The sequence below is a fragment of the Bicyclus anynana genome, chromosome 9 (genome assembly GCF_947172395.1).
Source record: "Bicyclus anynana chromosome 9, ilBicAnyn1.1, whole genome shotgun sequence".
In the NCBI taxonomy this organism is placed as follows: domain Eukaryota; kingdom Metazoa; phylum Arthropoda; class Insecta; order Lepidoptera; family Nymphalidae; genus Bicyclus; species Bicyclus anynana.
This window is the reverse complement of record NC_069091.1, coordinates 9737804-9755353: the sequence shown is the minus strand read 5'-3', so window position 1 is coordinate 9755353 and position 17550 is coordinate 9737804. Positions and strand designations below refer to the sequence as shown.

General features: G+C 36.3%; 1 protein-coding gene across 1 annotated transcript in view; it reads left to right on the top strand.

Annotated features, from left to right (window-relative positions):
* The first annotated feature begins 2933 nt into the window (after positions 1-2933).
* LOC112050617 (uncharacterized) overlaps positions 2934-17550 on the top strand; it is a 71075-nt gene continuing 56458 nt past the window's right edge. The window contains exon 1 of the mRNA XM_052883649.1: positions 2934-3212. The gene's annotated coding sequence lies outside the window, so the exon portion shown is untranslated. The remainder of the gene's footprint in view (positions 3213-17550) is intronic.

The following is a 17550-nucleotide window of genomic DNA, read 5'->3' as shown; positions in this document are numbered from 1 at the left end:
GTGCTCAACAGTGAGCCAAATGTGGGTTGTTACTGATCATGTAATAATGATACATTATTATTTCGCACGAATCCGGTAACCGTAAAAAAAGCTTAAACTGAAACATGTTAGATATGTTTATATTTTCAAGGTACTTTGTAACCTACTATAAGCTCTGCCTCATACCTATCACCCTTAAGGGACATTTTGAATTCGGAATCAGTGGGCAGGGGCTTTGATGTGAGCGACCTCAAATCTAAAACTTTCCTCCCAAGCTTGTATCTTTGAGGAAAGCCGAACTTTGCTAAGTTTGTTACTGAACCCTCCTAATAGTCGCTTGATTGCGTTTAAATCGCATTTCGGAGATGTAAATGTTGTTAAAGGAATTACAGGAAGTGACATTAATTTACAATTTAACATGAACTTTATAATTGAATGAAGTTATTATCATGATAGAATAGTAGATTATGAAACAGTTTCAAAACTAATCTTAGTATAAGTAAAATATGAAGAAGAATACCCGGTTTTGGAAACTAACCTAGCTGTAGAATTAAGTTATTTCTATCATTTTAATTCATTATTGTAAAGAACCTCGTCCTTACTATAAGATAAGCAAATCACTAGCTCATCCCCACTCTGGTATGGCAAACTGCACACGACCACCCTGGTCAAGCGACGGTGACAGACTGTCCCATTGCCGGCATTGCCCCCACTTACCACTACCAAATACCAATGTACATGAGATAGTGTATGTAGTATTGTAGGTATCTATTTAGTACGCACAAACACTACAATCGTCATTATAGAACTGAACACGAACGTTGAATTACAATGTTTTAAAAGGGAATGCCTAATCCCGGCCCAGGACTATCCGAACCACCCGGCAATTTACTGGTATGTAATAAAATCTTGATAATTCTACTTCAATACCTAATTAAATTATTACTTTATCAAAAAAAGTTTGCTACAACATTTTACGACAATGATAATAAATACTGTTAGATGTGTTACTAGCGCATGAGAAATGAGGCGTTCAAAAGAGGAAATTTATAGTCAACTCAATATTAGTTGTGGTCAACAACGAACGTTATTAAACCAATAATACTAAATATCGTCTACAATGTTGAGTTGTGTGTTTAGGAAATGTAAAAACTATAAATTCATAAATATGTAATGGAAATAAAGATAAAATTGTACATGGTGTGCTTAGTGTTTTAGCCTATTATTCGGAACACTTTTTGCGGTGATTGTGTAGGGACGTAACCGATCTATAGTATAAAATTATCATTGTTTTACGACATTTTCAATTCATCTTTAGTTTGTCTGTAACGGGGACAAGCTAAGATCGCTGACCATACAGACTGAGTTTTACAATATTTTTGAAGACTAATTGGTTTGTTTTTCGTTTTCTTGTTTGTTAAGCATGTGAGTAACAGAAAAAAATAATACAGTTTCAAATGATACAGCTTCACATGTTACTTCGCCGCTTTGGTGTACCAAACATTTTGCCATAGAAGAAGTGATAAAAAAGAAGTATTTTTCTTCAACAAGCATACTTTTATTAAGCCAATTATTCATTTTATTTATACATCTTATTATCATCTCCATATACTTATATCCGGGGGTATACCTGGGTTCCCTGGACCGAGGTTGTACGGGCCGGTGGGCATTCCCCTTTTAGAAATATTAGTTAGGTACATCAACAATTGAAATACCGACGGGAATCAATCAAACCCATAAACTTCTGGCTATTGCGGTCAGAGCGCCTTTCAACAATTCAAGTTCATAATTTCAATGTTCTAAGGAGTAGGAGGAGTTCTAAGAGTAAATTATTATAATATAATTATAATTATAAGAACCCACTATATAAAGCGTGAACTTTATTCAAATAATTTTAAAACTAAGATATGGATTGTGGCACACGCTAACAATAGGTAATAAATAAAACTTTTGAATAATAAATTACTAATTACATAAATACCGTAACGTAATCCCATCAGTGCCCATAATTTAAAAGCTTAACGTGCTAAATGAAACCTAGATTACCATAGACTATAGATGAAATAAAAAAACAGATTTAGCAAACTTAAAAAAAATTATTAGCGCAGGACATAGCGTTTTCGTTTGTAAAATTTTCTGATTCATAATTTTATTTTTTTAATATCCTTTACCATTTTAGGCTTTACCGAAATGTATGGAATATATCTTAAAAGAGGCCTCTCTCGATTAATATATTCGGTAATTTTTTAAATACATATTTCACCCATTGTATACTGTTAGTTCATGTGTATCAATATAATTCATAAAAAAATTGTTGCAGAGTTGTCATACATTTGAAATGAATAATTAATTATTATTATTGTTTATTATTCTGTACAATATGAGTTATACATACATGTCTATTATAGATACGTATATCTTTTAGATGTTTTAAAGCTGACTAGGAATACAAGATCCAAGTAAAGTTGATTAATCATCAAACCATTCTTTATAAAACAGATAAAGTAAATAATTAGGTCATAAAAATATTATTTATACTACTAAATAAACCAACATCGTTTCCTTAATAATCAACATCGAATATTCTCTTATGGCTGTGGCTTCCACTCGGTTTCATATTTTTATTGGTTTCCAAGTAAATCAAAAATGAAAATTTTCACATCACTCATGTCGTTTCCGAGTTTAAATAGTATCAAGTTTTGTTCCGATCGCCCAACGAATAGCAATTAATTTCTACATATAAAAAGATTATTATTGCTTCATAATAACCATTCAATATACAAGTTGAAAGTAAAAAGGAACAGGTGTCGAACAATCTTTTCATATTTGTCCGCATCGTACTCACAAACTGCTGCTCGTAAAAACTTACCGCTTCATCAAGTGGGTTACGTAGAATAGCCTTCGCTCGGCTACATTCGTCTTACTTCGGCGCGCGTCGTGCTTTTTGGGCGGGCGGAAACTCAGTCTACGAAGGCGACCGTTACGGACTGACGTTACGTCTTTAACGCAGACAAAAACTGTGTAACATCGCTCCACTTATGAAAATGCAAATTAATTGTTGAAAGTTATAAGTTGTTAAACGTGCGGAAAAATATTCCCCGATGATAAAATGATTTTCCAGTGTACAAGTGTGTTTAAAAAGTGAAAACAACAGATTTGTGAACCAAATTACTGACTTGATTACGCCGGAAATGATGTTGGGGCGGTTTAATTCGAGTATAACATTTAATAAGGTAAGAAGTGTTACATTTTGGTGTAATAAAAAAGATTTATAGACCCCAATGCGTTGTTCCGATGAGGTATTTTGCTGGGAAGTGGTTTTTACGTGTAATAAAGCCGTCTATACATATGTAAGTACCCGCTTAGTCGGAGGCGAGTGCGTGCAAGTATGTGATACAATTTACATGCGGCTTTGCATTTTGTAATGAAGTTATAGTAAGCGAGTACGGGTACAATTTGTAATGGTAGAATTGTAGGCGTGCTTTTTAAATGTTTTGATTACTCATATGCCATATAACTTAAATAGAGAAAGTATGCATCTAAATCACGTGAGTACACTGTAATTTTTAGTAGAATTTTTTACAAGTAAGCCCTTATCTACAATCTCACCTGATGGTAAGTTTTCTGATGAACCTTTCGGTTTCTACACGACATTGTACCGGAATGCGAAATCACTTGGCGATACTTCTTTGTCGGTGGAGTGGTAATTAGCCACGGCCAAATCAGCCTGACCTGGACCGAAAACTTTAATCGGCCCAGCCGGGGGTTGAACCCAGGATCTCCGTACAGTAAATCCACCGCGCACACCACTGCGCCACGGAGGCCGTCAAAATCCAGTCGATCGTGTTGAATTATTTATCAGGATGGATTGTTGTAACTTTTTGGTGTTTGATGAGTATACCTATAAATATAAGATGGATCAGAGGTAAGACTACTTGTTATTAGTTTTTGGAGTTTTGTAGATATCGCGTGAAAGCCCACAGTTAAAATAACTTTTTAGAGTTAGCTATTATATATTATAATCACAGTTTATGCACTTAAATGCTATAAATAATAACAGCATTTTCAAGATTTTTAGGGTGTTCTGATCCTTCTATTAGACGGAGGATCTTAATTTGATTCTTAATGGTACCTTAACGTAACTGTTCAAAAATAAATAATTAAGAGGAAAAATATTTTTTATCGCTAGCTAATAAATACAAAAACTAATCAAATGAGACGTCTTGTTTTTTTTCGTTACTCGGTAAAATTGTTATTCAAGACTTTTTATAGCGACTTAGCCTTCCCACGCTAAAATTATGGAAAAAAATATCAAATCAAAATCAAATCAAAAATCATTTATTTCAAGTAGGCTCAGTTTACAAGCACTTTTGACACGTCAGTTGACTATTTGTAAAGATTCTACCACCGGTTCGGAAGGCAGGTTCTGCTGAGAAGATACCGGCAAGAAACTCAACAGTTGCTCTTTTGAAAAAGTCATACAGTATTATAATTTACAATTGATAACAATTACAATTTCTTATAGTATTTATGCTAACAAAACTGTTAACATTTTGTATCGGTTTAGCGTTTTGTTCGACGAAGCTTTCAGAGAACTGATGGATATTGATGACATTTGAAATCCGCCGAGTGGGATAGAATTTCAAGTGTAATCTCATAATCCGAGTTTCCGAACTCTATCGCTATTGGACTCGTGTTTCTACAATCTAAAACCTACTGTGAAATTTAGAGGATTTGTCAACGTAAATCCACTTTGTATAGGGAGAAACCCAAGAGATTTTACAGACTTATTCAACGGAGGATTTTAGAAGTTTCTAAACGTATATTTAAAATATTGAATGATTGTACAGTTCTGTTGACAATACGTTTTTAGAAAGAAAGAAGAAAGAAAAATTCGAAATTATGAAAAATTATTTATTTTATAGAAATAAATGAATTCTGCAGCGAGGACTCTTCCCTCGTGAGGATCTACTAAGATATACACGTGAATCATTCCTATATATAATTTTGATTTTCTTCTTGTTAGAACTTTTTTTTAAAGTTTCTTTTCCGCTGATGCTGGCGTCTCGAGACCGTTGTGTCTAGTAGTCTATGCAAGAAACCTATGTCCAGCAGCGGACGTCCACCGGCTTTTAATGATGATGATGATGATGATGATGATGATGATGATGATGATGATGATGATGATGATGATGATGATGATGATGATCATAATGATAATGATATAAAAGTTCATTTTTAAAAATACATTTTGTAATCTAATTCTTGACATGTGTCAGCTCTAATTTAAACCATATTATTATAATAATCGTTATTATATTAATATGGTTAAAAAGACAAGACTAGCACAAGCACACCTAAAGTCCGTGTCGTTGGTACAGCCCCGTACTTCGAGAGCACGTAAAGCTGTCGCTCCTACTTCTCTTTCTCCGTTTTCCGTTTTTATTGGAGTATGAGGGTATTGGAGTAGAGAGTGCGTCAGTGTTAGTGCACATACGTGTGCACTATTTTGGGGACAAGGCCGCGTTTGTATAACTTTATTGAATCATAATTAAAATTTCGTCTGGGTCACCAATGATGGTGACGGGTAAAAGGTATGAATAAAACAATATTTAGCCACTATTATATATGTTGCCGTTAAATTGTAAAATACGTTAGTTTATAATCTCACTCGTGATATTATAATCTACCGTCATATTGTGAACTGAAAATACTGATTACATAAGTTATATTGTAATATACCAAAAAATAGCACGTTAAATTCTAATCAGTATTTTCCGTTCACAATATGACGGTAGATTATATCATGAGTGAGATTATAGACTATTGTATAATACAATCCAACGGTGACATAATATACATACAACATAATAAGTATAGTCTAGTGTCATCGGCTGCCAAGTTCGAAATAAGTTCGACAATTAGTAGGATTTCTTCTTTACATATTTCCAATAAAAATCTTGGACGAAAATATTGTGTTACCAATTACCATACACGGTATGTATTTCAGTTGCGTAGTCGTGAGCTAAAGTAACTTGGAATATAACATTTTCTGATGACTGAGATTGATTCAATCACTGAGATTTTTTATTACCGAGATTGTATTACAAATTACAGATTACGCGATTCATCATCGTTTCAAACGAAAGAATGACTTGCAAATACTTTAATCTTGGATCGTTTGTGACCAGTTTCTCTCTGCTGTTTTATTATATTTTATGTGTACCAACCGAGCAAGATTTTGCTCGCCTTCTGTCTGCGCTTCTTTTCTTTTTTCCTTCCTTTCTTTACAGGGATGCCGTTGCAACATTTTGCGTTCCAACCGTTTGTCCAACGATTTATGAATAAAATCGGTAGGTATGAATTCGAGTTTCCCAGTCTACTAATTTAAGCCTATGATGAAAGGCTCTAAAGGTTTCGACTTTTTTAATTTCGTCTGCTATAGCTACTTGAGACGCGATAGCCCAGTGGATATGACCTCTGCCTCCAATTCCGGAGGGCGTAGGTTCGAATCTGGTCCGGGGCATGCACCTCCAACTTTTCAGTTGTGTGCATTTTAAGAAATTAAATATCACGTGTCTCAAACGGTGAAGGAAAACATCGTGAGGAAACCTGCACATCAGATAATTATCTTAATTCTCTGCGTGTGTGAGGTCTGCCAATCCGCATTGGGCCAGCGTGGTGGACTATTGGCCTAACCCCTCTCATTATGAGAGGAGACTCGAGCTCAGCAGTGAGCCGAATATGGGTTGATAATGATGATGATGATAGCTACTTTGAGGATATCTTCGACTAGCAGATTTTGAGTCTTCCATCATCATGTCAGTTTTTCTATTAAATTATCATTTCGAGACAATGTTTTGGCATCAGCTTTCATAAAAAGCCCAAAATTAGAGTCAGCTTTCTTATAAAATTCTCATTAAGAGATAAGTTTTCTTAATGCCATGCGACCATGCATCAGGTTCAGTTATTCCATTAAAGTTATTATTTTGCAATTATGTTGTAATTAAGTCCGAATTAAAAGACCATGATCAGTTTTGTATTTAGCTTATTTATATTTATCAACTATGGTTTTCTTATGTAATCGATAGTCAGCAAGTATTAGAATCACCATGCGAATTACGAGTTCAGAATTGCTAAAGACCTGGAACCGATAACTTGTTCTAGTCTATGAATTCAGTGAGTCGTAGCTTTCGTTTGGTTTTTGAAGGTTGATTTGGCTCGACATTTGACCCGCTTTCTAATATCTAATTCACAGAGGGTAGCAAAAATAAGGCAATAATAGTATTCTTAATGTTAACGAGATTTTCTTTATTCTATTTTAGTGTTGTTTATTATTTACGGACGATTTTAGTACCTATTTTCTGGTTTATTTTGCAAAACGGAATTTCGTAATTGTCTAAGTCTAATTTTAGTTTGTTAAGCTATTTTTTATGGTAATTGGTTCTAATCTGCCATAACAGAATCTGATTATGCTGCTATCCCTCTATTACTTTTTGATATTACTCGTTGTTCAAAGTATCTATTTCTAGGGTTTAAAAAGATAGAATAGAATTTATAAGCTGCCTAAAAGCCTTCTTTTAAAAGTTGTTTAGAAAATTTCACCGCTGCGTTTATGTTAATTGACTAATACAAGTACGTTTTGACGTAGGGATGATTTATGATAGAGCGTGCCACGTACCAGGCGAAAGCTAGAGGTTTCACTTAAATTTTATATGAACGATACACCGTTTTTCCTGGACGTCAGACATCATAAAGAGTGCATCCGACTATATCTAATTGTATAATATGTATGTCTGGCTATCACATCACAGGCTTATAAAAAAAAATGTGGCAGTCCCCGAATGCCACATATTTTTATAAATAAATATTGCAATAAAAAAATATTGCATAGCATTTTTTTATCAACTTATGCAATTATAATATTTTTGCAGTATTTTTTTTCTTTAGAAAATAATTTAAAAAAAAATGTCATTACGTTAAACTGGATTTGAACTCTGATTTAATAAGTTTTGCCCCTTAATTTCACACCACTTGTCTAGCTGAGTCGATATGATAACATCAAAATGTTAAAGGAAACTTGATGCATGGCTTGGGTGTTAGGTTTTATTTTCGTTACGGAATTTCTTGATTCGGTCGCCGCACTCAAAGCCCGCGATAAAAGCTATGCAAAGCTTAACATCTCGATGGAATAAAGTCGACGCCAATCATTGCTAATTGGCTTCATACAGAAATAGGTATAGGTTTTCTTTTGTACAACGTAGAACATACAGTTTTTTGCTCCTGTGGTTAATACTTCGCGTCATGTATTTTTACTCGTCGCCACATACATTAATTAATACCACAGAATAACATGTAATAGTACAAGCGAAAGTATTACGATTGTTCACGTTAAATCTGTTTGGTTTAGTAAGTTGAATTCAAAATTCATTTATTTCAAGTATACTCAGTTTACAAGCACTTTTGATACGTCAGTTGACTATTTGTAAAGACTACCACCGGTTCGGAAGGCAGGTTCTGCTGAGGAGAAACCGGCAAGAAACTCAACAGTTGCTCTTTAAAAAAATCATACAATATTATAATTACAATTGATGATAACATTACAATTTATAGTTTTACTTCCTGTGTGAAGGTGGAAGCTGATCCAATGACCTCTAAGCATCTTTATCATTGAGGAACTCATCAATGGTGTAGTAATTTCGACTAAGTAAATGTTTTTTAACACATTGGTTAAAGCTATGCATTGGCAGGTCCATCAGAGTCTTGGGGATCTTGTTATAGTAGTACACCCATGTAGTTGATGTTTTTAGTAGGCTTTGTGTTTACATTAAAACGGTGAAAACAAAATCTCTTCTGTTATAAACAAACTTTTGAAAGATCTTTGAATTCTCTACAATAAAAATCTCATAATTGCTACAAACAACAAAAGGAATTTATGGAAGTCTACATAGCTACCTATTCAGACTTGGCAATTGCACAACCAAGTTTTGTGATGCAAATTTGTATCCAGCGAAGATTTCTGCGGAAGACAACAAGCACTCGTACCTACGGAATTTTATTCATACCCACCCACTCTAGCAACACTGAGAACTTTCTGTTGAAATAATTAGATTTTGCCACTGTTATAGCGTAGGAGCTGATAGTGCTATGTTGTGGCGTGTTTTATAAACTTTGGTGTATGCGCTTTGTAATAAGTTTACTTACGTATTAGGTGTAACGTGCACTTAATACGTAGGTAACTCATGTAGCGCCTAAGTGCAATACCCCAGCAACCTCTAATATGCGCGCGGACAAAATGGAATACGTACAAAAAGGTTAACAAGTTTAAACAGCTGGCTCTCCCCAAATCCGTCGCCCGGGTGTATCATAGATAAAGAAGTCTCTGATAGATGGTATCAATAGTGCATACTCCTCATCTGTTCCAGTATACCTAAAGTATAGTTTTTTTTATTATTTTACAAGTTAACCCTTGACTACAATCTCAGCTGATGGTTAGTGATGATGCACTCTAAGATGAAAGCGGACTAACTTGTTAAGAGAAAGATGAAAATCCACACCCTTTTCGACATTCAACGACATCGTACCGGCACGCTAAATCGCTTGGCGGTACGTCTTTGCCGGTAGGGTGGTAAAAAGCCACGGGCAAAGCCTCTCACCAGCCAGACCTGGACCAATTAAGAAAACCTAAATCACAAAGTATTTTTACATTTTCCCCGGTCATCATTAACCACCCATATTGGGCTCACTGTTGAGCATGAGTCTCCCCTCAGAATGAGAGGGGTTAGGCAAATAGTCCACCACGCTGGGCTCATACGGATTGGCAGACGTCACACATTAGATAGGTAAGTATGCAGGTGTTTTCACGATGTTTTTTTTCCCTTCACCGTTTGGGACTGGTGATAATTATTTTTCTTATAATGCACGTAACTGGAAAGGAGGTTCATGCCCCGGTGCAGATTCGAATCTACGCCCTCTGAATCGATGGCAGAGGTCATATTCACTGGGGTATCACGGAAAATAAAACAATAACATGAATAGGTAATTACTTATATAAGCACCTACTTCAGTAGAATACCTATATTATATCATAAATTAATGTTCTTGTGGTCCTACCGTCGCAGTGTTCGAAACTAACCTCGTGCAATTTCGTATGCAAAGAAGCCTTCCGCAAGACGACGCGAACAAAGTTTCATGTGTAGGTACCTGAACGAGAAACGCGTTATACTTTTAACTACTTAGAATAATTAAATGTACTCGTTGTGACTCGAGCTGGCGCTTGTTGTTTGAGAGTTGAGACTTCTTGCGCTAAGGAAGCGACTCGCAATAAATTTAATAAATAATGAGACGGAAAAATTTATTTAAACTTGGAAATTGCTACGTTGCCGCTTCGACTAAGTATTTTCAATGCTGCTGCGGCGATTTTTTTCTAGCGTTATTAACTGGAAAACACTCATCATTAGTCTATTTCTCAATGAACTGTTTTTTTTTCTCTGCAAGTTAGCCCTTGACTACCTGATGGTAAGTGATGATGCAATCTAAGATGGAAGCAGGCTAACTTGTTAAGAGTAGGATGAAATCCACACTCCTTTGGGTTTCTACACGTCGTACTGGAATGCTAAATCGATTGGCGGTACGTCTTTGTCGGTAGGGTGGTAACTAGCCACGGCCGAAGCCTCCCACCAGCCAAACCAGGACCAATTAAGAAAACCTCAATCAGCCCAGCCGGGGATCGAAGCCAGGACCTTGTAAATCCAGCGTGCACACCACTGCGCCACGGAGGCTGTCAAAATTGGACTAGGATACGTGATAAGGAGACGCCTGACCAGTCCCTAGGACTAGGGACTGGTCAGGCGTCTCCTTATGTTTTTTTTTATCATATATCCACTAAGTTGTTCCTATGCGTTTTGGAGTATTTATCACCTGCCCGCCGAATGGTGTTGTAGTAATTTTGTACGGATGTCGTGTAGAAACCGCAAGGGGTGTGGATTCTTATCCTCCTCCTATCAAGTCAGTCTGCTTCCATCTTAGATTGCATCATCACTTACTTTAGATAACTTTGTCAAGGGCTAACATTTAAAGAATAGAAATAAAAAGTGACTCACGTTTAGAGTGAAAAATTTTTAGTTGTTGCGGGTCTATAGGTTATTAGTCTAAGATTGATAATGATGATAACAAAGTTCACTTTGTCAGCAGTCGGCTAGTAATAATTATATTATATTTGTTCAAACCAACGATATTTTAGAGTATAAAATATTGTTAATTCAAACTGTCTAAATAAATCTACGCCTATATAATATATTCGTTGCGTTAAACAATTCAGTTGTCAAAATTTAAGTTTGAAATTATAATTTTGCGGCGCGTAAACACACGTAATACGATTAGGGGATGTACGACAACTAATTTATCGCGTCGGAAATTGTAACTACATATTTCACACAACGTCTGCGTCCACTAGCTCCACGCTATTCTATTCACAACTACACAACCGCTGCCGGATTTAATTGGTAAATTGCCACCATAAAATTATTAGCCGGTCACAAAACGTTGCAGCGAATGCAAATTATCAGAAATTCAATACAATTGCCGCGTATGTGCTCGGTTTGTGCAATTGTACCCGCCTGTGTTTAACGTGCGCGCTTTGTTCGTCGATTCCGAGCACTATTTAATTAAGGTGCGAAAAATATGGTCGGCTTAATTTTGTCATGAAGTGTATACAGACAAATGATTACCGGTAATACGATTTTCCGTTTTCACACTTTTAAATCGTTTAAATCCGTACGTTCATTGTGTACCTGCGTGTTTGTGTAATTTGAAGGATGATGGATTCAATCGAAATGAAATTAACAAGTTATTTGCAGGCAGATAAACGAATCCCTCAAAGCAACAACGTACTGCAACGTAGTGCATCTTCTTCCCTCCGCTCAAAGCGACCCTCAGGCCGCTTACATAATCGTTTTCTGCGTCAAATCACGGGCGCGCCGTGGTTTGTACGAAATAACGATCTCCATAGACATCTAGACTTACCAACAATAGCTAAATACATGAAACAGCTCTCTCAAAACTATTTTGGCAGAGCTGCCATACATCCCAACCAAGAAGTGGTTGAGTCTTGCAACTACACTCCAACCTTAACGCTAACTTTAAGCAGAGACATCCCAAAAACGTCCTTTACGACCCTGACGATGACATGACGACCGACAACGCATCCTAGGCAACACAATCACAAGCTACACAGCGTCTTCACCGACGAAGACGAGGTCCCCGACATCTAACCCGGACGTGGGTTTTCTAACTCACGATCTCGGGGGCGTCCGGACTGAATCACTCAGGTCACGGTTACACCCTCCCGAATGGCCCTCTAAGCCGAGGCCCAAGTCTCATAGGAGGCGCACTTAAAGAGTCGTTCCGTCCTCTGTTTTTATTTCAGCCTTCGTGCACCAGGCGAGGCTTCTGCGCTCGCCCTCTCCTACCCATTGTCGTCGTAGTGGTTCCGCATGGAGACAAACGGCATTTACTCAACAGGAAAAAAAAGCATCTTCTTTTGCAAGTGTATACACGCGGTGGTAACCACTTAACGTGAGGTGACCCCACAGAATATAAAGCACTTAAGCTTCACTTATATCCATCGGTGACCCCATGTTCGTTTGCTCTCAATCCTACTTTATAGTGATAAATAAAGTTGCATAAAAGGAGGTAGGTATGGCCTTCGTAGGCTATCGTGTAAATTATAATTAGTTTAGAATTAACCCATCTTTTTCTTCTTCCTTAAAAATATACAGAGTTGTGCGTAGAATATAAATTTTTGATATTCATGGGAAGATCTCACTTACTGGCTGACTGCATATTTTATGTTAAAGGAAGCGAATATTCGAAGTAAGGACGTGAAAAGTTTATTCAGCCGAATATATTATGAAGTCATGACACGTGAAACGTAAAAAGAAAACTCATCCTGCAAAATAGATTATTTGAAAGTGTAACTTCGTGTCAGTGAGGGAGGACAGATTGGAATAATGACTCCGTTATATCATTTGTAATTTATATCTATGCTTATTATAAAACAGGTCAAATTCTGTAGATTGAAGATATTTTGAAAATTTTTATTGGCGGGAAAATTTTATACAATCGATACTGAAGCCAAAATTATTTTTTTTTTGATTTCTTGTCTGTCTGTTTGTCTGTCCGTATTTTTTGTTGACCGGGCATCACGCTGAAACTACTGAATGAATTCAAATGAAACTTGGCACGGTTTGAGACCATAATACGGAAAAGGTTATAGCGAAATAAAGGTTAGGATAACTTTTATAGCGAAAATAAAATCAGAAGAGATCCAAACAAAGTATTCCATTTTTAATCGACTTCAAAAAGGAGGAGGTTCTCAATTCGGTCGGTATTTTTTTTTTTTTTTATGTATGTACACCGATTACTCAAAGACGCCTGGACCGATTTCAAAAATGGCTTAAATTAAGACAACACCGGCTTAGCACCGCCTTCATACTGATCAGCAGGTAGAACATATTATGATGTTATTTTTCGCTTTTTAGTTTAGTGATAACGTTTTTAGGTTTTGAAGTCGGTTGTATTTTTTTTATTAAAATTTTTATTTAGAGTTAAAGTTATAAAAAATATCAATAAATAATGAAAAAAATGCGAAACGTAATTCAAGAATTTTTAAAATTCAATCAAATAAAAAAAAATTCATAAAATAGAGGTTAAAAGTTTACATTGATTTCCACGCGGACGAAGTCGCGGGCGTCCGCTAGTATGTAATACAAGTGGTAATCAAATTCAGACAGAGTTTTACAAGATACACTAAAAGCATTTGTTTGTCTTTCTCTTTACTCTTTTATTTATGACATGAAGTATCTTTAAAATCATGAACGTGCAGGTAAATAAGAAAATTGAAAACGCCGCGTTGTTACAGTGGTTGGTTGTGTGGCTCTTATCTTATCTTATCTTATCTTGGGGTCCGAAGTTCCAGGGTGGGCTACGACATACTGAGCTTGTCTTTTTGTAAGTAAATTTCAACTCAGATTTGACTATACTAATATAACAAAGAGGTAAAATTTGTGATGTTTTAGGGGTAATCTCTGAATCTACAGAACCGATTAAAAAGTTCTTTTACCACTAGAAAGCCACGTTATTTGTCAGTATCATAGGCTATATTTCATCACCGTATATATACACAGGAACAGGAACTACGCAGGTAGAAAGGCGGGACGTCGGCTACTAATCAATAAACTCTTCTGTCTTCTATCTTCTTCTAAATAATCTGTTCGGGAGCTATGATGCCACAGAGAGACTGACAGACATACACACAGACACGTCAAACTTGTAAAACCTTCTTTTTGTGATGGGGTTTAAAAATAAAGGCCAATTTCACTCTAATGCCTTTAGAGTGAAATTGGCCTTTATTTTTAACCTCACAGAGTTAGCGTTCGAACTTACAGAGAGTCGATTTCGGTTAATTGTATCCGAGTAATGTAATAGAGCTATTTTGAAGTTAGTGAAATGTGTTTGGCTTGGTTTTAAGTCGAAGGGATATGTTGAAAGTGGGATATTAGATGCGAAGTTTAAGTCGTTTGTTGTAATGTTATTTTATCGGAGTTTAAGTCAGTTTTACTGAAGTTGAAATACTTAATGTTACAAGTGTATTTTAGAAAATTATTACAGTATTATCTATTAAGTTACTCGTTTTATATTAAATCGCTTCGTATGAGTACTTAATTAAAAGATAGAAATGAGTAGTCACTTATGAGAGTTGGTACTGGTATGTGATTATTAAATTCTAGTTTAATGTCTTGAGTGAATTCCTACACGGAGATAGAAATTAATTTATTATAAGATATAGACATACTTGTATCTTAGGCATAGGAACCTTAATTAAATTGTAACCAATTTGTAATGTGATGACCGAGCAAATCAGTGGTATTTTATTTGTAAAATCGTAGTTTCGTGAAATATCTAGTTTTTTTTTCATGACGAGAAATCGCACAAGATGCGTTCTATGTATATTTTAATAACAGTTAACTTCGATTTCAGAATGTGACAATTTAAGAAGGTAATTTAATAAAAAGGCTTTGGATCAAGAGGCATCTAGGTTCTACTCCTGAGTCGAGCTATGAAATACTGAGATTATTTCTACTCCATACTAAGAATTTTTCAATTAGGCAATTTCGAAAATCATTCGCATCGCAAACATACTGCTTTTTATATCTTTAAATATTTTTAGGGTTCCGTAGTCTGCAAGGAACCCTTACAGTTTGTCTGTAGTCTGTACATCCATCCGTCTGTTTATCATCATCTTCATGTCATCAATAAAGTGATGAAATGATAAATTGATAATAAAACCCTTTATAAACGCAATATAAAATGATTAAGTTATGCAGAATTTTTATGCTGTGCACGCGTCTTGTTAATCAAGACCAAATTAGTGAATAGGCCAGCTGGATACGAACTTAGGGCAATGATTTTTAATACTGTAGATATTTTGATGCATGAGAATTTTATATATCAGATTTAGGTACATAATTTATGTTTTTTTTTTTATTCTTTACAAGTTAGCCCTTGACTGCAATCTCATCTGATAGTAAGTGATCATGCAGTCTAAGATGAAAGCGGGCTAACTTGTCAGGAGGAGAATGAAAATCTGCACCTCTTTCGGTTTCTACACGGCATCGTACCGGAACGCTAAATCGCTTGGCGGTACGTCTTTGCCAGTAGGGTGGTAACTAGCCACGGCCGAAGCCTCCCACCAGCAAGACCTGGACAAATTAAGAAAATCTCAATCTGCCCAGCCGGGGATCGAACCCAGGACCTCCGTTTTGTAAATCCACCACGCATACCGTCCGTTTGAGGCCGTCAAAAATATTTATTGATATTATTATGTGTGCGACACACTTTAGTAGCTACTATGATAACTAACACACGTGAAAATTCTCTAATTATCACGAGAACAAAATTTAACCATTTAAAATAACAGAGTGAGACCGTCATCTAATTATAACTTTCGCATAACAAACACGTTTCAACAAACGTAGCAAAAGCAGCTAAAGCTAGTAAGCGCCACATGCCCAGGCAGACGGTTGGCGACGATACTAATCCCTTTAGTGGATAACGAACTGGGCAGGTACCGTCCGATAACAAGGCATTGCACTTTGTGTATACGTATAAGTGTTACTGTAACTTTGTTGTTTGTTTATGTCCTGTGTAGCGCAGTGGGTAATGCCTTGGTTAACTACAATATATACCCCAAAGCAATGGTATTTTGTACTAGAGATAGCGCATCAAAACTGAGGACAAGTCTTAATTTCACTTAGTCGCTTATTAAACAATGAAAGTTTTTTAGAGACACTAGCGGACGCCCGCGACTTCGTCCGCGTGAAAGTCGATGTAAACTTTCAACTACCCCTACCCTGCCCCTACCCTACCCCTACCCTACCCCTACCCTACGCCTACCCTACCCCTACCCCACCCTACCCTACCCCTACATTACCCTACCATACCCCTACCCTACCCTACTCTACCCTACTCTACCCTACCCTACCCTACCCTACCCCTACTCTACCCCTACCCTACCCGTACCCTACCCGAACCCTACCCCTGCCCTACCCCTAATTTTCTTTGCTTTAAACCTCACGGAGCTCGAGACCTTTCCAACGAATGCAAAACCGTGGAAATCGGTTCGTGCGTTCTGGAGTTATAGCATCAGGAAGGAAAACCCGACTTATTTTTATTTAGAGACATAACACTTGAATATTGTCTATAATGTCGAGTTTTGTGTTTAGGAAGTGTAAAAACTAATTATACATAAATATATAATGTAAGTAAACACAAAATTGTTCACGTGTGCGCTCAGTGGAGTAGTCGAGTTTTTGCGGTGATTTTGTAGGCACGTAACATATCTAATAGTATAAAATATCATTGACGCTGATGATAAAACAAATTAACACAATATTTAATAGTTTTAAACAGAAATTCGCAACAAATCTACAATACTATTCTATTCTAAATATTCTATCTAAGAATGCATATAACAAGAAACTCTGTGCCAGGTACGTAGCAAACTTCGTGTTCTGTTTCATGCAGAAAGCTCCGTTGCATACAAATATATTCACGAGGAAACTTGCTACGTCTTGCACGAACAGCATTGAGATGAGCTGGCGGAGCTTATAGATTCACTCTACTTATCTGTAGCTTGATCGGAAATCAATGTTATAAGACCCTTTAGAGTCCCTTTGTATCTCGTCTGGCGTCAAGTTTGACTAGTTGTAACTCTATGTGACTACAAATGATGAGGCTTTGGGTTCAAATTCAAAGTCAGATTATGAAATATTGAGTACAGCGGACGCCCGCGACTTCGTACGCGTGGAATTTAGTTTTTCACAAATCCCTCGGGAACCATTGATTTTTCCGGGACAAAAAGTAGCCTATGTGTTAATCCATGCTATAATATATCTCAATACCAAATTTCAGTTAATTCGGTTCAGTCGTCGAGGCGTATAAGAGTAATAAACATTAATCATCAAAATCATTTTCGCAAATTTCGGGAAACCATGGATTTTTTCGGGATAA